At 32.5% G+C, this 23,422-nt stretch overlaps 1 pseudogene; it reads right to left on the minus strand.

The window, feature by feature from the left end:
- Nucleotides 1-11,155: 11,155 nt before the first annotated feature.
- LOC140860520 (uncharacterized) lies at nucleotides 11,156-12,295 on the minus strand (annotated as a pseudogene).
- Nucleotides 12,296-23,422: the final 11,127 nt, after the last annotated feature.

Here is a 23,422-nt window from a genome sequence, read left to right on the forward strand (position 1 = left end):
TTTGATAGGATCGAAAACGGTGTGTAGAGGGGGGGTGAATATACACTTTTAAAATATTTTGAGCTACAATATTTTGGTTCTTGAAATATTAAGCACCAATGAATTATATCGAGTTTGGTTTCAAAATCAAGCGAAAAATACTCACAATAATCATTCGTAGAAACCGATTAAACATTTTGTAAGACATTTTGAAACAATGCAAGTTGAAATAATGAAAACGATTTGGTTGAAGTATTTTATCAAACACTTTGTATGCTATGAAGAACACATAAAATGTTTCAACAATGCATCTTGAAAGTCTTTAGCATAAGTAAAATAAATGTGATAAATAGACCCGAATGTGTTTATGGATGTTCGGAGATTATAACAACTCCTATGTCACCACTTATTCCTCCTCGGAAGGATATCGCTAGAAGACTTTGATTTATACAACTCATTTGTACAAAACCACTCAGGTTTAGGACTTACCCTGTCAGTTGTCACGCCCCGAGCTCAGACCCGCGCTTGCGCAACTGCACAATGGGCCCCTATAGCAACTACTTCGTATTCTCCTCGCTTTACGAAAATGATTAACCCAAGTTGATATAGAAGTCAATTGTAGCCCATTTTCAACTCATTTTAAACATTTAATTTTTTCTATTTTGGACAGAGGTCTCACAATCACCCCTCATTCAGAATGTGACGTCCTCGTCGCGTCGCGGCCTGACCTTCGAACCATCAGCACCGGGAATCTAGAGGTGGCTCCTATGGGTTCAAGAGATGGCTCCTGTCATGTAGCACTTTGCTTCGCATTTTCAAGAGGTGGCTCCAATATACGCAACACTTTATCCCGCATAGAACTTATTTCTTGGGGTTTCTGCTGGTGACCGTCTCTGATACCATTCTGTCATGCCCCAGGCTCAGGAGCGCTCTTGTGCGACTGCACAATGGGCCCATATAGTAACTACTTCGTATTCGTTCTCGCTTTACGAAAATGATTAACTCAAGTTGCTATAGAAGTCCATTGTAGCCCATTTTAAACTCATTTTAAACATTTAATTTTTCTCATGTGGGACAAGGGTCTCACATACCCGCTGACTAAACAAGAACTCCTAGCCACTCAATTGATTGTAGGCCGCAACCTCATAATTCGCAAAATGTTTAACGTTTTTATGCCAAGACTACAAACACAATCTTTAACGTCTTTGTTTTAAAACTCTCACTCAACTATTCAATGAAATACATCTCTCTTGTATATGTGAGTGAGTTGGGTATGAAGAACTACACTGTTAAAGCTCAAGAAATCTGCCGATTTTTTCTTCACACCAAGGGCAATGCTCTCAACTAGCTGATTTCTTCAAGTCAGCTACCCAGGCTTTGAATCTCCTTGCAAAATCTTGTGTTAGATCTTCAAGATGTTGTATTTATAAGCTCCAAAAATGATATAGTCGTTAGACATGAAAATAGAGCCGTTAGAATGCTTTTGTACTGTTTCTGGAGCGTTAAAATGAATTCCACTAAACTGGTCTTGATAAACTGAAATTGGTGCGAAACGGATACTGTAGCAGTTTGGATACTGTAGAAATTGCGGTAGTAGTTGAGCAAACATCAGTTTGGATAGGTAGACTGCTCTTGGCCAAATTCAGTTTAGTTCGGTAGACTGATCTTGGAGCGAAACTGATCTTGCTAAATTGAAATTTGGTGCAAAACAGAATTTGGAGCAGTTTAGGTGTTGTAGCAGTTGAGAAAACTCAGTTTCGTAGTAGTTGAGCAAGCTTGAGTTTCGTTGTAGTTTAGCGAGGTAATCTGGATTGTTAATCTAGATATTGTTTTGAATGATCCATTGGTATTTGGGAAAAGTGATAAAAACAAAATTTGTAGCCGTTGATCTTAGCTTTCCAACGTCACCATAATCAATCAATTTGAAGTTCATATGCAAAATTTATGCTTGAAATGTCAAAGCTGCTCAAAATTCAGTTGAACAAAAAATCAGTTAAGTGCATATGGTTAGTTTAGTATCATATCTCTTGATTCGTTGATTTTTTGGCAAAGTGATAAACATAAAAGTTGTAGACATTTCTCTTGTATTTTCATAGAATCATGAATCACTAGATTTGGATTTCATATGAGAGAGTTGTGCTTGAAATACTAGACTGTGCCAGAAATTTTGCTTTCCAGCATTTCAGTTCCAAACCCACAATATCAATGCAGTTTAACAGCTTCTTAGGATCCGATTCCGTCTTCGACTTGTGAATATGATTTGTAGATGGTCTTATCTTTCTAAATCAGGGTGAATCGTTCCATTCGGGTAAACGAGCTGTAAGATATGACCAAAATACCAGAACTGCTTGAAGAAAACTGATTTTGTTTTTCTTCTAAACTGATCCAATTTAGTTTGGTATTGCGATGTCAGTTTGACCAAGATAACATTTGTTTTTGCTCAACTGACGTGAAATAAGATATGTTTCAAATTGAGTTTTCTATGCATTCGTTTTAGCGGCTAAACTTTTACATCATTGAGCTGTGAGATATCTGTGAAATACTAGAGCTCGCCAGAAAATCAGTTTGGCTAATTTCGAGTTTAGACTTTCATCTTGAGTCTAACAACTTCACACTAGAGTAAATATGTTAAAAACACAATAACAAGCTTTGTTATCATCAAAATCAAGATTACTTGTATTCCAAAACCCAACACCATCATTTCAGGTTTTTGGGTGGGATTTATTTTCATTTAACTAAAAATAAATAAAAGGAAATAAAAGAAAATACTTTTGTAAAGAACAATTTTGAAAAAATAAAAACAAAAGGTTATAACTTCCCACAGTAATTTAAAAAAAATAAAATTAAATTAAAACTTAAAAATCATATATATATATATATATATATATATATATATATAGATGAGCCTTTTATATTTATGTATAGATTTGAAGAGGTTCTACAAACTTAATATTTACATCATCCTAATATTAGTCATTTTTTAATTGGCTAAAAATAAATATTGTTTGCATCTATGAATAATGTAGCATGCCTTTTTTTCAACCAAAATCAATTAAAATAAATATTTGTGTAAATAATTTCAATAGAGAAAAACAAAAAGTTAAAACTTCCAATTTTAATTTAAAAAAAGGCCAAAATTAAAAAAATATATTTTTGACACCTTGATATTTTTGTATAGATAGATACAAAGAAGAAAAAAATATTAAATAATAATAATTATACAAACATAATAATTATATCGATCTAATATTACTCACTTTTTATTGTCTAAAATAAATATTTTCAAATACATAAACAATATAAAATGTAATTTTCCTACAAAAATAAAAATTTTCAAATTGTAAATGAAATGGCAAAATTTTCAAATTATGAAATAACAACTTTTACATTTTTATTCTATAGTTTGTATATATAATTCATATTTTAATTAATTACTAATATAATTGATCCAGTATTTCATTCAAACTAATATCTCAATTTTACATTTTTATTCTATAGTATTTTGTATTGGGTTGAAAAATAGTTTGTGATATAAATGTAAAATTGAGATATTAGTTTGAATGAAATACTGGATCAATTATATTAGTAATTAATTAAAATATGAATTATATATACAATGATATTTTTAAATTATTAAATGCTAAAAATAATAAACAATGCTATGTTTAAATTATAATAATAACAATAATCATAAAACGGAGAAGAAATGATATTTTAATAGTAAAAAAAATTATCAAATAAAACCAAATTTAGGATAACTATTCCTAATTTTTTTTAAAATAAAATTAATTGAATGATTAATGGTCTCTATTGAACTCTCATAACTACAACATTAATTGAATATATATTTCATCCCTATACATAATTTACAATATTTTTTTCTCCCATAATTATTCTTTCTTTGACATCTAATCCATTTTATTTTGTGGTTGTCATGGACGTTTTTTACTTAAAAGAATTGACTTATATTAATTTCTTGAATAAGGTGGGTAAAAACCATAAATTAGTTCTATAATTGGCTTCTAAGCTTAAAAAATGGTATTTTATTTATTTTTCCATCGACTACCATCGTTACTTAACATGAAGGTTTAATTTAATTTATTTTCAAAAAAAATTATTTACGGTATGCAATTTATGAAGATGTGTAAGTGATAATGAAATGATAATCAGTCTTAAAATTGACATGTTTAGTTTTTTTAATGACTAAAATTATTCAGAAAAAATTATGAAAAAAAATCTGAGATACACAATTAATAATAAATTTTAAAATTAAATTCTAAAATTTTACACATGATTTTTTGAGTTCCATAAAAGAACTACTTCAAAAGTTTAATCAAGATTTACAGCTATAAAAGATGTGTTAAAAAAATAATACGAATAGTGAACATCATCATACATCATATTAGGACTAAATTTTATAATTTAGGTAACATTTATATTTTGTATGAAATATTGAACATTTTTTCAAACTAAAATATTATGATATATATTAAAGAGGTGGATTTTAATTCCAGGAAATAAATCCTAAAGAAAATGATTATAACTTTAAGTAAATGACCCACAAATTATAAATAGATTATATGTACTCACGTGCGACACATGTACTTTTCACTAGTAGTAATAAATGTGATTGAAGTGTTTGAATCCTAGTCCTCAAATAAGTAGATGTGTTAAAATGGGCTAGATTCGTCGGGTTGGTCCGTCTCGTCATACAAAATAGTTGGGTTGGGTTAGAAATTTCTCAACCCATCTAAAAAGTGGGCCGTCCCGCCCCGTTCCATCTAATAGTGGGTTGTGAGTTGACTCGCTCTGCACCTATAATTATATGTTGGTTGAGTTGATGTTTTTTTTCCAAACCGCATTAAAGATGGGCTGGCCAGTCTCGTCTAATGATGGGTAGGGATGTAAACAAACCGAACGGTTCGCGAGCTATTCGTAGCTCGGCTCGGCAAAAAGCTCGTTCGATAAGCTTATCGAGCCGAGCCCGAGCTTGATTTTGAGCTCGACAATTTTCACGAGCCGAGATTGAGCTTAAAGATGTTTGGCTGGTAAGCTCGCGAACATGTTTGTTAATAGGCTCGGGATCCCGAGCTCGGGCTCAGTAAAAGCTTTTTTGATTCTTTTTATTGGCGAATTTCCTTCAAAGAAGATAGTATTTCTAAATAGGAAACTCGTTTAGGAGGCTCGCTAGTATGGGCTCGAGCTCAGCTCGTTTAGGAAGCTCGCTAGTATGGGCTCGAGCTCGGCTCGTTTAGGAGTCTCGAGGTCTCCAGCTTGGGCTTGGCTCGTTTTGGAGGCTCACGAATATGTTCATTTAATTTATGTGGTTTTATCTAGTTTGAGTTTGAGTGGACAAATAAAAATATTAATATTAATGCAAATGACAAGATTAAAACATAATACTTTGTTGAAATAAAGATGAGTTTATAATATATAGGATGTAGCCACAATTTGTATTTTTTATTTTAACTTTAAAATCATTGTATTAAAATTCTCTTAAAAACACAATAAATAAAATATTTATATGTGTATATTACTAATGAATGACAATTTAATCAATACATTTTTAAAGAGCTGAAATAAAAATTTTATTTAAAATGTCTTACGAGAATTAGAACTATATGTGATAGATGAATGATATTAAAAATTTTAGTTAAAAGAAGTTGTGAAATTATCTAAATTAAATTTGTTGAGTTATAACTTGTTAACTCAATATATGTATATATATGCACAACATTTTAAAAAAAATATATAATATTATTAAATAAAATATTTCATATATAGGTAGATCGTATCACAAGTAATGCTCATTATAAAAAATAATAATGTGGTGATTTTTTAAAAACATTTTAAAATACTATGTAGCATAGGATAGTGCACATTGAACTTGTATAGATTGAAAGCAGTCGAAGGATTGTGGGTAAAATTTGCATCTAGAATTTGATCTATAATAAATTCGAAAATTTCAAGATATATCATGAATTGAGCAGTTAGTAATGATGATTTAAATCCATAAAGATCGAAAACTTTGATAAATGAAATTGGTGGAGTTTTCGAATTGGGCTGTGTTGGAGGTTGAAGTTTTGGATCATGGTAAACTTATAAATCAAGTTATAGTCAATTTGATCGAAAAATTATAATCGAAAAAAAATCAAACTCGAGCTCTGTTATATATATGTCTGAGCCAGAAAACGAGCCTGAAAGCGAGCTCGCTAATAAGCCTGCTTAACGAGCTCACTTAATGAGCCTAAGCTTCCTTAACGAGTCTGAGCTTCCTTAACGAGCCTGCTAACGAGCCTTGCTTAACGAGTCCGAAAACGAGCTCACTAACGAGCCTGAAAACGAGCTCTTTAACGAGCCTGAAAATGAGCCAAACTTAATCCAAGCTCGTTTAATATGATAAACGAGCCGAGCTTGAGCTCTTTTATATATACTGAACGAGCCGAGAAAGCTCGGATCGAGATCGAGCCGAGCTCGAGCCCTTATTTCTGTCAAACGAGCCGAGCTCGAGCCCGAGCCTGATACTGTTCGGCTCGACTCGGCTTATTTACATCCTAAATTGATGGGTTGGACGAGTTGTGTGCCGATGCGGCCCACCGGCCCATTTTGAGACGTCTACAAAAGCATGCAAGTTTCTCAAAAATTGCAGTATATATTTGTATGTCATGCTTTTTAAATACGAAAAATAAGTTGTTGCATTTTGGGATCATTACCTATACCTATTGCCCATTGATCTAGATTTAGTGTTGAGTAAAATTATAAATTTCTAATGATGTTCTTTTTTTCCGGTTAATTTTAAATGACAGATGCTCAAGATGTTCATGTGAAAATGATTTTTTAGTCTGCTAAACAAGTCCTTTTTTGTTGGTTTGGCCCAATAACTTTATTATTATATTATTTTAATTTGGTCTAACCGTTGGTGTGACATCAGACTACAACTGTAGCGACCCAACCTGGATCAACTACTTACTCAGAGTTAGAACATAATTAAGCATGCATTTAAAATAAATTATTGCCGAAGACTTAAATATAAGCAGACCGACAGAATAAAACCAATATACAACTCAATCGAATTAATAAGCCTAAAGGGCAAAAACCTACAGCTAATGCTGCTGTCTTCACTGGTCACTGGCTACTCCAAGCTCCTAATGCTCAACCCTGCACCTACACCTGCCCCATCGAATGGGGTGTCCAGACATACAGAAAATACTGGACGTGAGCTCTAAGCTCAATACAAAATCAATGATATATACAATATATGCTGTAGTGACCCTGCATGGTATCACCTACTAACTGGCAACTAATAGCATGCATTAAACTTAATACAACAAAATAACTTAACAGAGTAAGACATGCAGAAACAAAACCATTATATACATATCAGCTTAGTAACATAATTCAGGCTTAATACTATAGTGATACAACCAAATCGAAATCTTAAACAGTAAACATTATACAGCTATATCGAATCCTGCTGTATAATAAAATCCTCAAGGCTCCTGCTCCCTAGTCCTGCCTTGAACTACCAGCTCCGTCCATCCTGCGACCTGCCCCATGGAATAGGGTGTCCAAGATAACAACTAGGACGTGAGCGCTACGCCCAGTACATAGACATGAGTAAACATATGTATATAATGCATGCAACATGATGTCTGGTAAAAGATCATCTGAAAAGTCATGCTCAGAACCGGCGCCACATGAGTGCTGCCACCGCACGGATCAACCTCTGGGTGCAACCACACTCGTCTAGTACACCAGAGTAGACAGACATAAATGCCCCCGCCATCGCGGTACTCTCAGTGACAGACTATCGAGTATAGAGCTGAGCGGCTCTATAATCAGGTATAACAAGGTATAGGCTCAACGTGTATATGCACATGACATATGAATATAGAAAACGGTAAATCATATCTCATGCCATATAATAATGCCAAATAAATGCAACATATAAACATGTATACTCGCTGGCAATCTCAGTCAATGTGTACGTACCTCTAGGCTAGTTCAAGTATAATAGGATCCTAGGTTCCAAGCCTATATTCAAAAGTTCACCGTATCACTACATAAATTCTATAAGCCTTAACTAAGCTAATAAGTACTCCCAAAACTTAAATAGATTCCCGGACCATACCTTCGTCCGTAGTTAGCCCTTTGGAGTTGCTAGTCCCGGATGACTATAACCACACCTTGGTTATTCCAGAACCTCTATTATAACCGATAGGGCCCTCAAGTGTATATCTCACACTATATAACTGTAGAAGGAAACTCGGGAATTCGTATTTGAAAATGAACTCTGAACGGCCCTATTTATAGCCAAATTTCTCGGCCAGGATCGGAACTTCCGATTTCAGGATCGGAGCTTCCGATCCAGCTCATTGCGTGCATGTCTGCCGATCTACGATCGGAGCTTCCAATCTGCTCTATGATCGACACTTGTCAAAACTCGCGACTGAGTCATCGATCATTTCTGGCAGCTGGGGATCGGAACTTCCGTTCCAGGATCGGAGCTTCCGTTCCGATCGGAGCTTACTATCTAGGATCGGAGCTTACTATCCGGGATCGGAGCTTACTATCCGGGATCAGAACTTACTATCCGGCCCAAAATTAAAAGGCTCAAATTTTACTTCTGAAGTCCAATAACACTCCGAAATTGGTTAAATACCAACCCTTAATCATGTTTAACATATTATTATCTTAAAATGGTATCTGGGTTACTACATATGCAGCACATAAGTGTATTTAAAACGAGGGTAAAAACAGTACTCAGAGGCGCCATGAATATACAGGGCAATATCGAATAGCAAGTCCGCGGTGCCGCTCCTATATTCACCTATCAACTACAGCGTTTGCCCCACTGTCGTGGTCGCTCCTAGTGATAGCAAAACCCAGGGGCTGAGTGTCCCCAGACATGAATCCATAAGGAGTAACTCATCACCGATGAAAACTGTCATGACTCACATCATACCAGATGCAGTCTACCGTAAAATCATGCATGTGCTAAAGCAATAAAACATGGAAAAACACATAGCACATGCTCATGCAACACATATATCATATATCATGCTGGTCATCTCAGTCAGTACTTACGTACCTTACTACAGGTAGTCCTAGCAGTCCCGCTCTAGGTTTCAAGCCTATCATTGACTCTACAATGCAAATACCCATGCATAATTCATTATGCTCTAAAAGCCTTAACTAAGCTATTGCATACTCCTAAATAATTTAAGGAGACCAAAGCTATACCTACGTCTGTCATCAGCCCGCTGATGGCGACCATCCCGTAACTAGTGGCACACCCCTGCTGCAGCTCCATAGCCTTGAGCACGGCTCCACTACACGAGCACTGCTCCGCTACTATGTCAGACACTGTCTGACTATGCTAAAATATATTTCCTACTCCAACTCTAAAATAAAAGTACCCAAAGCCCTAAAATAGAGCCACGTGGGCGAAGGAGAGGAAAATGGTGCGAGTTGGAAATGAGCTCCTCGGCCTCATTTTATAGACGAGGGTTCGAACCGTCCGAACCTGCCTTCGGTCCGTCCGAACTCTGCATGCGTGACAAGTGTCACCTGAAATCACTTCGGACCGTCCGATCGGGAATTCGGATCGTCCGATCCCGATATTACATCATCCACGATGTCACTCCTCTGGACACCTGGCGAAGCTACAGTTCGGACCGTCCGATACAATACTTCGGATTGTCCGAATTCCACCTCCAGCCAATCAAATAATTTCCTTATCTTATCTTATCCGAGGGAAATTGGAGCGTCCGACCACTCTTCAGATCGTCCGAAATTCACCCTCCAGAACATCTTCATGCCCTCTGAACTTGGACACTTCGGATCATCCGATCCCAGGTTCGGAGCCTCCGATCCTGCCTAAGACTCGGAACTTTCCCGGCTATTTTGAGTGTCCAGGATCCATTTCTGGACTCCGTTACTCCGTTTGAAATCTCCTTAATCATGATTTACTTAATATAAACATGATCACTTGATTAATTGCTCATTAATTGTACAACAACAGTACGATGAAAATAAAATCGAAAGACAAAACAATTCAAATTTAATGTATCAAAACAAAAAAAAATTAAAAATATTATGTTGTTGGGTTCAAATATCTCTACAGTATATAACATATAATCTATGATAATGATAATATTTTATTAGAAAAAAACATCAGTTATTTTCTATATAAAAAAAATGAAACTATTCCTATGAAAAATATGTATTAGTTAAATCATGGGAAAAATGCTTCAAATGCAAAATAGTTTGGAACTATGGAAGACAACGCTAAAATGGCTGCAAATGCAAAATAGTTCGAAACTAGGGAAGACAAACGCTCCACAGAACATGTACGTACTCAGAGTCGGCCTTCACTATCTCCAAAACCTAGCTCGGTCGATTTGTGGAGATTCGAGAGCTGGAGATCCAAATCAGAGCGCTGAGAAAGTAGAGATTCAACCTCCAGATCGCTGATAGGCAATGCATCGGTGAAGAAGGCACGTCATGGCTCCCACGTCCGTCAGTTTCCGCCGTGCCGAATTCAACTGACAACGAATTAATGGTGGCGACACCGCCGCTAGATCCACCTCACTCATCGGTGTAGATGCCAGGAATCGTATCGCAAGTAGACGACTCGTAGGCTCTTCGATTGGAACAACTAACTTCTTCTGAAACCAAAATCAACCACAGATTTTCACGTACTACATATAAATAAATTTTAAAGTATTCCAAAAATAGTAAATTTTTAAAGATTCATGAAATAGTGATATATATATCATAATTTACAAAATATCTTTTAGATTGTTCCTAAAATTTGGTCCAACAAAAATGAAAGTATTTTTGTTATTGATGCCGCGCGTAACCGACATTTCATGTCTACACAATTTTATATCTTTCACTGTGGTACGTACTGTTTACAAATATTTAAAAATAATTTAATTAGTTTTTCTTTGCAAAATAAATTTCATAATCTTCACTACTTATATATATCTTGTCATATTAATTCTTCGACCCGTCGCCAAACTTTGCATCTTACTTTCATTCCACAACCAAATTGTGCCCTCTAAAAAAATGTTGCATGCACGTCATTCTTATTCATATTTTAGATACACATGTGACGTCGAATCACTGTTCGATATTGAAATAATCGAAGATTGAAAATTAATCTGCAACAAGATTTGATTGTGACACACAATTAATATTCAGGGCCAAGTAGTGGATTCGAAAACTTTGCAGACAAAGTTGATCCCAGTGGGAATCTGGGAGACGAAGAGGAGTAGGTTCAAAGAATTCAAAGCAATGTGAAGACTTCTGGCCGTTTGATTCCCTTTCTGCATCGGAGCAACCAACGCCGCCGCCGCCACCCACAGAACCTGATCATATTCATTAACAACACAAGAACAACAAACAGGGCAAGGACAAGAGGTAAGCTAAAGTACTGTATGTCTAGCATGCTCTACATGGCACCTGCTCCGGCGAATAAATAAGGTCCGGGTGAGAGCTTTCCAGTTCTTAACCAGATGTTGGTCCCTCCAAAGATTGCTTCAAACACCCCAAATCCCAGTAATATATATGGACCCAGCATTCAAGTGTTTGTCTCTGTACGATACTTTAATCAGCTCCTTCCTTTCCTGGATTATCGATAGCTACTTCAGTTTAACCAAATTCCAACACAACATGTACATTGACGAATTGGTGGATATATATATTGACGAATTAATTAACCAAAATTACCTCAGTGAGTTGCTGGATCTTGGCCTCTAGCTGGGAGTGTTCTTGGTCGTCTCCATCTGCAGGCTTCATCACTTGTTTCTTCAGCACATTAATCTCATCTTGAATGGTTCATGCGAACTCTCCTCCATTGCAACCCGATCGAGATATCCAGCATACAGAGTATACAGAAACAGCCCACTCATCACGATCGGATGAATCAGAGCAAATGATCTCCCTTCAAGAATCCTCAATTCCCCTCCAACAGCACCCGCATCATGTTTAATTAATTATTTGCATGCATGCATATACATGTACATTATTATACGCACGCATTTACAAAGAAAAAGAAAAATTGTACGTACAAACACACAAAAAAATTAAACACTGTGCATGCATATTCAAGAACACGATCGACATTCATCATTCATGCCTGGGGTTCTAAAAGGAAAGGCAATGCGAGTGCTGTGAGGGGGAGAGAAGTCGATTTGAGTCGGAACAAGACCGAGCGCGCCTTCTACAGTCCGAAAAGTTGCGTCTTTTTCTGGGCTTTTTCTGTCATGGGTTGCATCCTTACGCCATAAATCGTGTATTTTGGAGTCATAGTATATATATATGACTGTTATAACGCAGAGATATAATCCAAAAACATCTGAGAACATCAAATGATTGAATATCAGATTTCTCTGCAAATTCTTCCCTCTCTCTCTCACAAAAGAAAAAGTTGATACATATTTTAGTTCGACGAAGATCGAGATATTTGTTGTTCTGCTATATCTCGATTGAATAGTTGTTGTATCTTAGAGACGATTGCCGTCAACGTTGAGCACTGTTAACGAGAAATTTTGTCTTGCGGATAAAGAGATTATCTCGCCTCGACTAGTTGCTGCTTTTATTGCTTTTGTTGTACAAGTTTCTTCAGAATTCAGAGTACATCCTCATAACAATCGCAAGAAAAAATTTTGTATTTCTCGGATTCTGAAGATGTCTACTGTTTCATTCACTCCGCTCGCTTCCGCCCCTACACATGAAGAAAAGCCGCCAAAGTTTTTTGGTGCCGACTTCAAACGTTGGAAGTAGAAAATGCTGTTCTATTTGACAACATTGAATCTGTCCAGATTTCTCAAGGAGGATCCCCCTGTCGTCATTGATGGTGATTCTGACACCCAAATGAGGACCGCAGTTGATGCATGGAACCACAACAATTTTCTGTGCAGAAACTATATTCTGAATGGCCTTGATGACACTCTCTATAGTGTCTACTCCTCAGTCAAGACGGCCAAGGAACTCTGGGATTCCTTGGAAAAGAAATACAAAACTGAAGACGCCGGTATAAAGAAGTTCGTGGTTGGAAAATTTTTGAACTTCAAAATGATAGACTCAAAAACTGTGATGAGTCAAGTGCAAGAGATACAAACCATCTTGCATGACTTATTGGCCGAAGGGATGAAAATCAATGAACCATTCCAAGTCGCGTCTATCATTGAGAAGTTGCCTCCGATGTGGAAAGACTTCAAGAACTACCTTAAGCAGAAACGTAAGGAGTTGAAACTTGAAGATCTAACTGTGAGACTTCGCATCGAGGGGGACAACAGGAATACTGAGGCCAAGTCAAATAAAAAGATGATGAAAACCGAGGCCAAAACAAATCTGGCGGAATCTAGTACGAGTCACAAGAGGAAGCGCCTCCATGATGGAAAGTAAAGATGAGGCAATCGAAGCTTTCAAGAAATATAAGACTGAGATTGAAAATCAACAAAGTTCAAAGATTAAAATGATTCGAAGTGATCGAGATGGAGAGTATGTGGCTCATTTTGAAGAATTTTCCTCAACTTCGGGCATCATTCATCAAACGACAGCCCCTTACTCACCTCAATCTAATGGCGTTGCATAACGCAAGAATCGAACATTGATGATGCCTCTATATTTTTAGATCACTACGTGTGTTTTCTCGAGTGTTCCTATTTACACGTGTAAACATTACACTGAATTGAGCGATTATTTATCTATTATCTATTACTTTTTTTAAAAAAAAAACATTCTTTTTTAAAACACTATTATCTATTAATATTAGGAAAAACTGAAACTTTGGTTTGTATGTTTGTCACTTTTCGATTTTAGTCCTCTATATTTTTATATTTCACTTTTAGTCCTGCATGCTTCGATTTTTTGCAATTTTGGTTCTTTTTATTCGAAAATGCTTACGTGACACTGTACACATCAGCTCCACATCAGCATTGAATTGGTGCCACGTTAGCGCCACGTCGGAAAAAGGACTAAAATTGCCAAAAAATAAAGATAACGGACTAAAACTAAAATATGAAAATATAAAGGACTGAAATCGCAAAGTGACAAACATATAGGACCAAAAAAACAATTTTTCAATTATTATTATTATGTAAAAGACCTTTGGTTGGTCTCTTGGTATGCATACAAAAATATATAATAAATATTAAAAAAAAATACACACACCATAAACCGCTTATCTCCGCTATTTCAATTTTTTCATTTAGCTATTTCTCTCATTTTTCATCTCAATTTTTGTATTTAATATATATTACATTCGTTTTATTTGATAATTTTAATTGAAATATAATTTTATTATAAAAATAAATTGTTTAGGACGCTTGCTTGCTCTAATAAAAATAAAGGTTTTTTCGGAACTGGTTCCTCTAATGTGCCTATTAAAACAGCACACGGTATTGTGCCATTAAACGACACCGCGTGCTATTATTTATTTATTTCTTTTTCATTTCCTTTGTTTGCATTGTACACATTCCTTCGCAAATCTCAACAAATTTTCATGCCAAACTTTAATTTTCTCTTCCCCTGATTTAATCGAATATCTCACATGGAATCCAATTCAATTAGGAATCTCCAAGAAAACCCTTCCACAAGCTCGCTTCCTCATCTGGTTCTAATCCCAGTCAAACTTTGAAACCCCCCATCTAGATTTTGAAAACCAATTCTGGTTTCAGAGGCCAGAAAGTTGGCCTCGATTCGTCCCTCACCTTAAGGGAGTGTTTGCAATCACTAAAAAAAGTGATTGTTAGCTTTTGGCTTAAAAAAATCATTTTTGTGTGTTTTTTAAACCTAGATTGTGTGTTAGCTTATGCTTAACTTAATTGAAATTCAAAATCTAGTCATGTGGTGATTTTGATTCTTCAAAAGTGATTCTAATAAGAAGGTAATTGTTAAAATCACTCTAATCACTTATTTATCAAACACTACCCAACTTTGATTTTTAGATTTTCAAATATGTTTTCAAACACTACCAACTTTTGATTTTTCTTAACTTTTTTATAATCTATAAATTAATCACTTCTATAAAAAGCACAATCTATTGCAAACACTCCCTAAATGACGTGATGATTTACTTGTTAATTGTTGAATGCTGATCTAAAATCGTTTTCTCTATATTAAGGGAGTGTTTGCAATAGATTGTGCTTTTGTAGAAGTGATTAATTTATAAATTATAAAAAAAGTTAAGAACAATCAAAAGTTGGTAGTGTTTGGAAAACAAATGTGAAAATCTAAAAATCAAAGTTTGGTAGTGTTTGATAAATAAGTGATTAGAGTGATTTTAACAATGATCTTCTTATTAGAATCACTTTTGAAGAATTATAATCACCACATGACTAGCTTTTGGATTTCAATTAAGTTAAGCATAAGCTTACACATAATCTAAGTTTAAGAAACACACAAAAATAATATTTTTTAAGTCAAAAGCTAACAATCACTTTTCTTTAGTGATTGCAAACACTCTTTAAGTTTTTCATGAAATTAAGATTCCAGAATTTCAATGAATCCAGTCATTTGGGTTCAAACTTGCCTACGAGATTTGGGTAATTATTTTAATTGAAACACAAAAAAGTAAAAAGAAAAAGAAAAAAAGAAAGAGAAAACAAGATATGGTGTCGTTTGATGGTACAGTACCGTGTGTTGTTTTAATAGGCACAGTAGAGGATCTGGTTCTGGTATGTTTGGACATTGACATGTATTTATAAAACCACATTGAAATGTATTTATAAAACGATTTTATAAAAGTGTTTGTTAAAATTTTTTTATAAAATATTTTAAAAATTATTTTAAGAACAAATATATGTTTATAATAAATATTCTATAAAAAAACATTTGAACATCTCAAACGCAGTGTTGAAAAAAAAATTATATTTATCTTTTATAGTCTCATTCTAAAAATATTTAGAAACACATCTCAAAATCTTCTTAAAATACTACACTTGAAGAACACTTTTTAAAAAATATTTTTCAAAACATTTTTCAAAAAAATTTCACACATACTTTAACTTATTTTCACTTATACAAAACTAAATATTTTAAAGTATATGTTCAAATGAAACCAAAATACTGATTTTTTGTTTTTGACTTAGAAAAATATTATTATAATTGGATTTCGAACTTGAGAAACTATCTTAAATTTGAGATTTTGATGTCAAATAAGCTCCACGTCATAGACAATATTGATTGATTTTAATGTTGTTTTACCTAATCTTTGTTCAAGATTTGTAAGATTAATATCATACATTATTAGACTTGTCAAAACGGGTCAGGCTCGTCAAGCTAGCCCGTCCTACCATGAAAAAATGGTAGGTTGGGTAACGGTTTTACTAGTCCGTTTGGAGGCGGGCCTAAACAGGCAACTCAAACGGGCCACGGGTTTAGCTGGACTGCAACGGGGCGGACCAACCCACTAGTTTTTTAAACAAATAAAAATTTCAATTTTTTTTAAAAAAATTCGGCATAAAAACACTCATTTTAATTATTTTTTTTGAAAATTTATAATTAGTATTTAATCTGTTTTTAATATTTACATTATTTTTTGTTATGGTTAAACATATACTTATGTTATTTATATTATTTAGAATTTGGATATGTGATTTTTTTTATACAAAATATAATAGCTAATTTCAAAATTTAATATGTTTATTTGATTGTGACATTTATTATTTATTATCGTGTAAAATTATTAATATATTTTTTCAATTTTAAATACCATAGTGTTATTATTTTTATTATTTTCTTTTTTTAAAAATTTTCGGCCCGCAATGCTTGGCGAGACGGGTTTGGTTTGGGGTTTTAGTGGCCTGTTTGGAGGCGGACCTAAACGGACCTATCCAAAAGGGCCACATGTTTGGGCGGGTAGGGACGGACCGGCCTGTTTGATGTATCTATATATCATAATTTTATTGAAATATATTGATTTATCATTTTATACTATTTATCTTTCCTAATTTCATGTATGAGTCTAACAATGTCTAGTAGATCGAAGCAAATGAGAAAACCAATCAAACTGCAAATGGTAAATTGCCAATGAATTGTTTCTGTTATAGATTTTAAACTTATGACACAATAGAAGACATTTGGAGACGTGGAAATGTCCGGACATTTTATATATACTAATCACCGCAGCACACGCGTTGCGTGTGTAACATAATATATATATAGTGTTGGACACCATAAAAGAACTCTATATATATATATATATATATAAAACTTGTGGATAGAAAATCTAATTTTATAAAATAATTATGTTTTTTTTTTTTACGGTCGTTGAGTTTTTTTTAGTGGAGAAGTTTTGTATAAATTTATTTAAGAGACTTTTCTCAAAAAAAAAATACTTAATAGAAGGGCAAAATGGGAAATAATTTTTGGTGTGTTCATGTCATACCAAAAACAGTTTTTTTAATGCCCTCAACTATTATATATATAGTGTTGGACACCATAAAAGAACTATATATATATATATATATATATATAACTTGTGGATCGAAAATCTAATTTTATAAAATAATTATGTATTTTTTTTTTACGGTCGTTGAGTTTTTTTTAGTGGAGAAGTTTTGTATAAATTTATTTAAGAGACTTTTCTCAAAAAAAAAATACTTAATAGAAGGGCAAAATAGAAAATAATTTTTGGTGTGTTCATGTCATACCAAAAATAGTTTTTCTAATGCCCTCAACTATTATAAAATAGTAGAAATAAAAAAATTCTTATTAAAAAAATTACTTGTTATTGCAGGCGTGCGGCTTGAGCTATATGCCTGTGTGCGTTACGAAGAAGTCCATTTTATTTAAATGGAAAATAAATGAATAGTGGTAAAATAATAATGAGTTATATAAATATTTGGTTTGTGATATATTTGATAAACTAGTCACATGCAAGTGCATTGTATGTGAGAAAACATAGGAAGTAAAACTAACGAAAATAAGACAATAAATAAAAATAATCATAATAATAAAATATTTATGAATCAAATTTGGACATTCACACGCGATACTACCAATAACAAATCACTTAAATATTCAAAGTTTATCCTTTTTCACCCCAACCACTTTAACATCTGATCCATTTCTTTGTATAATTATGTGTCTTTTTCATTGAGTAAACACATCCAATTTTTCGTCATTTTCGATATCAATGATTTCATTTTTTTTTTTATATCTACACATTATCTTTCTTGTTTGTAGATTTTGGTGAATCTCTTTTTTTTTTTTCTCTTCGGTGTCTTTTGCTCTCTTGAAGTTTTAGTTTCGAAGCTTTTTTTTGCAACAGTTTTTTCTACCCTTCCACTCCAATACAGAGAAGCTTCTTCTTTTTACCAAGTTCTTTATCCATCTTGAAAATAATATATGCTCTTTTTTGATTGGGTGGTCAAGAGTATTCGTTATTTTTGTTTCATCTTGATCTTGTCATCATTTATTTTCAATGTATATTATATTATATAATCTGTAAATATGAAACTTGAAATTTGTATTTTACAATCATGTATACATTGTTGAGCAGATCAATGTATTCCTTCATCGAGAAACCTATATAATCTGAAATCGCATATTCAAATAATGTAATATTTGCTGATGTGTCATAGTCTTACACCGTCTTTGTTAACCTATATCTATAGAGTTTCAGTTAGCATCAAAGTATAAATATATATTTAAATAATTCCAATAATTTTGAATATGATTACCATGGCACAATTTGAATTTTAACATAAATACCACAATTGAGAAACCGATTACCTTGGAATCATTTGAGCATTTTGCATTTTGCAATTGATACAACTGACTACTTGGGTTGTTTTAATGATTGTTTGAGATAATTGATACATATTTCATGTCATGGTTTTGCTTTATTTTCAATCTCACATATAATTACTTTAAAGTAACAATACATGAATTAATTGTTTATGCGAACATAATTCATATAACTCTACTTATAAGAAATATACATTATTTAAATTTATTTTGTAAACTAAACATTGTATTTGTATTTGCTTCAAAGAAGTATTCTCATCTAGGGGTGGTTTTTCGTTATACCTTACTATAAATATTGGTATGAAAAAAATTCATACCGATACCGATAGTAAAATTTCGAAACTTTGGGACGAAAAAAATCCATATTGATATCGTATAGATACCGAAAAAATGTATGTATATTGAAAAAATTTCGGTACGGTATGCTAAAATTCCGGTATTTTGGTACGGTATGCCAGCCCTATTCTCATCCAACAATTGCTCTAGTATGATCTCATTGCAATCTGTACATATATATTTTTTGCTTAGTAGCAGAAAATTACTTTTAATGAAAAAAGAACGATAATTTTATACACACCATAAGTTTATATTTTCTGTTTCGGCACAAATTGGGTTTTGTAGTATTTCCGTTGCCAGTGTTGATTGCAGTTGAGTTAATCCTGGATTATCAAGTAGACAATGATATATCCAATTTATTCAAGAAATTGACACAACAATATCACAAAAACTTATAAGACATCTATTTTTATATACTCTGATTCTCTTTCAAAAATATACTGTTATATAATCTGATTCTCTTTCGAAAATTCTTTGCTTCTGGAGATTTGTGTGTCAGTAAATAGTACAAACAATTCATGCGGCATGATTTTCCGAGTATAAAAGAACTGATGAACTATGTTTGTTATTTGAAATTTATAACAATAGTGTTTTCGATAAAAAAAAAAAAAAAAAAAAAAAAAAAAAACATCCTTGCTGCTATCTCTTCTAACAACTGCGAATACAGTAAACATTTTATTTAAATTAGTTTTTAAAGAATCGATTTGCATTTAACACGATCAAACTTAGAAAATGATCACTCAAATTAGAATACACGGTAACACTAAGATATCTTTCGTATAATTTTTAAATAATTCAATGTCATTCAATCACCTCGTTGAAACTAAGTTATTGTTTCAACAATGGCCGGAAAACATGTATAGGATAACATAAATTTTTTTATTAAAACATGGCACACATTTAAAATTATAATTAAAATAAATTAAAATTTTGATTCAAACAAGCCGGTTAAAAAAAATTAATATTATTTTGTTTTGGATACACTTTTTTATCAATATTAATTTAATTATGAGATATAATAATGGTAAAATGAGAAGAATCATTGTTTTAAAATCAATAATTATTTGTATATTGAGATAATAAATATATTTCAATACATTTTTTAGTTAATCTTAATCTTAATATTAATATAAATTAAAATTTGAAAAACAACCATTTATTTTTTGCATCAAAATCATAAAAGTCTATCGTATAAACTAACACTAAATTATCCGCATAATTATATAGCACATGGAAGAATAAGTACGAAAAAATTGAAAAGCGTACCTGCCTATTTCAGGTGAATAATATATTTCACCGAGGAAAAATCTGTTGGATTCTGAGTAGTATGATGTGATTGCAGAATAATACTCACATTCTTAAATTTAGAAATGTTTGGTGCCATCCATTTTCACCGCTTGGGAAAAGAATGTGATATTGCAAAGGATCGTAACAACCAAAATAATGTTTTATTCTGTGTTTTTGTCCATCAAAATCATGAAGTTTTTTTGTTCCTGTCACATGGAATATTAGGATTATTTCTCTCAATCCAAATAGCAACAACTTGATCAGTTGTAGGATTGTTGTAACAAAGCTAATCTAATTCAGCATTATTGCATATTTGAAGAGTTACATCTTCAATAGAGGGGAAATCATTTATCCGACGCAACTATTCAACATATGTATCTTCACAAATATCAACATTTTCAAATATAGAGATGTAAACGAGACGAGCCGAGCCGAGCCGAGATTTTGAATGTTCAAGCTCGGTTCATTTATAAACGAGTCGAGCCCGGGCTTATTTAACGAATATATTCATGGCTCACGAACTTATTCGAGTTTTATCGAGCCTAAACGAGCTTAATATATTTAAACTATAAATTTAAATATTCATTAAATTAATTAAAAACTAAATTATATATTTGAAAAAAAATATAATATTATTATTAAAATTTGTAATTTTATTCTAATAAATTAATTTTTATAGATTTTTCAATATTTTTCATAAGTAAAGTGTAAATTTATAAATTAAATATTAATACTTTTATTTTTTCCGTCTAAGAGATGACTTACGAGCTTGTTAACCAGCCTGTTAACTAGCATGTTCACAACCTAACGAGCCGAATATTGTAAAGCTCGAGCTTTGTTCGTTTACTTAACGAGCCTCATTAAACGAGCTCGAACGAGCTTTTAACGAGCCGAAACCCGAACAGTTCGCGAATTGTTCGTCTCATTTACATCCCTAGTCAAATATGCTCATCATATTAGCCAATTCATTGTTATTATCCCAAAAATACAATAGAAATTGAGATGGTTTTTTCTCACGAGGAGTCAAAGATAGGAGTGTATGAAACACAAGTCCTAATACTCTAAATGTGTAGATTCCACGACTTGAATAAGCAAAATTAGTATCTACATTAACACCAAAAGAAGTTAATGAAAATATAATGTTATACAATCTTATCTATTCTGGAAAATTTCTGTTTTTGGGGATTGTGTGTCAATAAATAGTACAAACAATTCATGCGGCATGATTGTGTTTGTTAATCTAATTTTACCATTATCACATCAAAACGTAGGGTTCTGAAATTCAAACATTTTTGCCTCATAGTGATGATACACGCCATTGAATTTATATCACTTAACTCTATCGTTCCTACATATCATAAACAAGGAAAAAGATAAACTATATGTTATTCAAGAATTCAGAAAGCATATATAAATACATATAAAAATATTTTGAAGAAGTTGAAGTATTTAACATCGTTTGGTTTGAGTGATAGGATAAGTAATACATAGATAAGTAATATAATGTTAATTAAAAATAAATAAGAAATAATATTTAATACATTATTTGATTTGATGGATAGATATAATTTATTTGATTTAATTGATATAAAATTAATAATTAATAAATAAATAAATAATATGACGAGAATAACGTGGAGATTGAATGTGATAAGTTATACATAGATTAATAATACATCAAACCAAACAATGTCAGTTGCCTACCTCTGGAGTATTTTCAGCAATTGCGTATTCAGTTAATGTAATTGAAACATGAAATTTAAAAGCTGATGCAATTGATTATTTAACAATATATGAGATTGATCATAAAAAAAGAATTGAACAATGAATTTGTTTGCATACAATCATCAACATGCGCGAAAGTATCCCGTTGAATAATATATTGTCAATCAAATAAATAACATGAGTTTGAAATTTAAGCTATAAAACCATGAAGCATGTTAATTTGAATACTTTTATTATTGGTTTATTAGTTACATAAAAGAACTCGACTATTATTTATTTAATAGTATGAAAAAAACAAAGTTCACCGTTTTTTTTTCCTCGACTCCGATGCATCTTGAATCCGTTGAACCTGCTACAACGAAAAATGATAGCAACAACCAGCAAAAGATATTAGACATGCAGATATCTTTTGAGTGAAAATTATGATATCCAAACCTTTTCGGAGAAAAAATTGATGGTTTCGGACCCGTGATGAATTCTTTTTTAACTTACTTTTTTTCTCTAACACATTCCATCTTCAAGTTAAAAAGCCAAAATTGTTTGACGAATAGACAAAAATAAGTTAATTTGCAATTATTTAATTAGCACATTACTAAAGCATGAATGTCCGAAACAATGAATATTTTCGTATATTATTAAAAAAACCGTACATATGATATATCTATAGCATCAATTAATTAGCACATTACTAAGGCATTAATTGTGCAAATATTATGGGCCGTTTTACATGAACCAAGGGATGAGGAACCGTTTGATCCACTAATTGAAGTTAAAGTCATAATAAAAAAATATATAAATTAATCTGTTTGATCCACTAATTGCAATTAAAGTCATATTAAAAATAGGCATGAAGTCATACACATTTTTACTTTTATATCTCTATAGAAATATGCTATGTCTTACACCTATTTACTTTTATATCTCTGTGCATATGTATTAAGAATACATTGAAATGAGAGGACTAAGTTGCTAATTCACAATCGTAAAACTTTGCTCTTTTATTCACACTTTTAGATAGTTAATTGATAATAGATATATCCCTATGTATTAAGAATACATTGAAATGAGAGTAAAATGGCAAAGTTGTTAATTCACAATCGTAAAACTTTGCCCTTTTATTTACACTTTTAGATAGGTAATAGAAATAGATAGATTATATCCCTATAGAAATATGCTATCTCTTATACCTATTTATTTTTATATACTTGTGCATATGTATTAAGAATACATTGAAATGAGAGAAAAAGGGCAAAGTTGCTAATTCACAATCGTAAAACTTTGCCCTTTTATTCATACTTTTAGATAGGTAATAGATAATAGATAGATAGAT

The sequence above is a fragment of the Henckelia pumila genome, chromosome 4 (genome assembly GCF_033568475.1).
Source record: "Henckelia pumila isolate YLH828 chromosome 4, ASM3356847v2, whole genome shotgun sequence".
Taxonomy (NCBI): Eukaryota; Viridiplantae; Streptophyta; class Magnoliopsida; order Lamiales; family Gesneriaceae; genus Henckelia; species Henckelia pumila.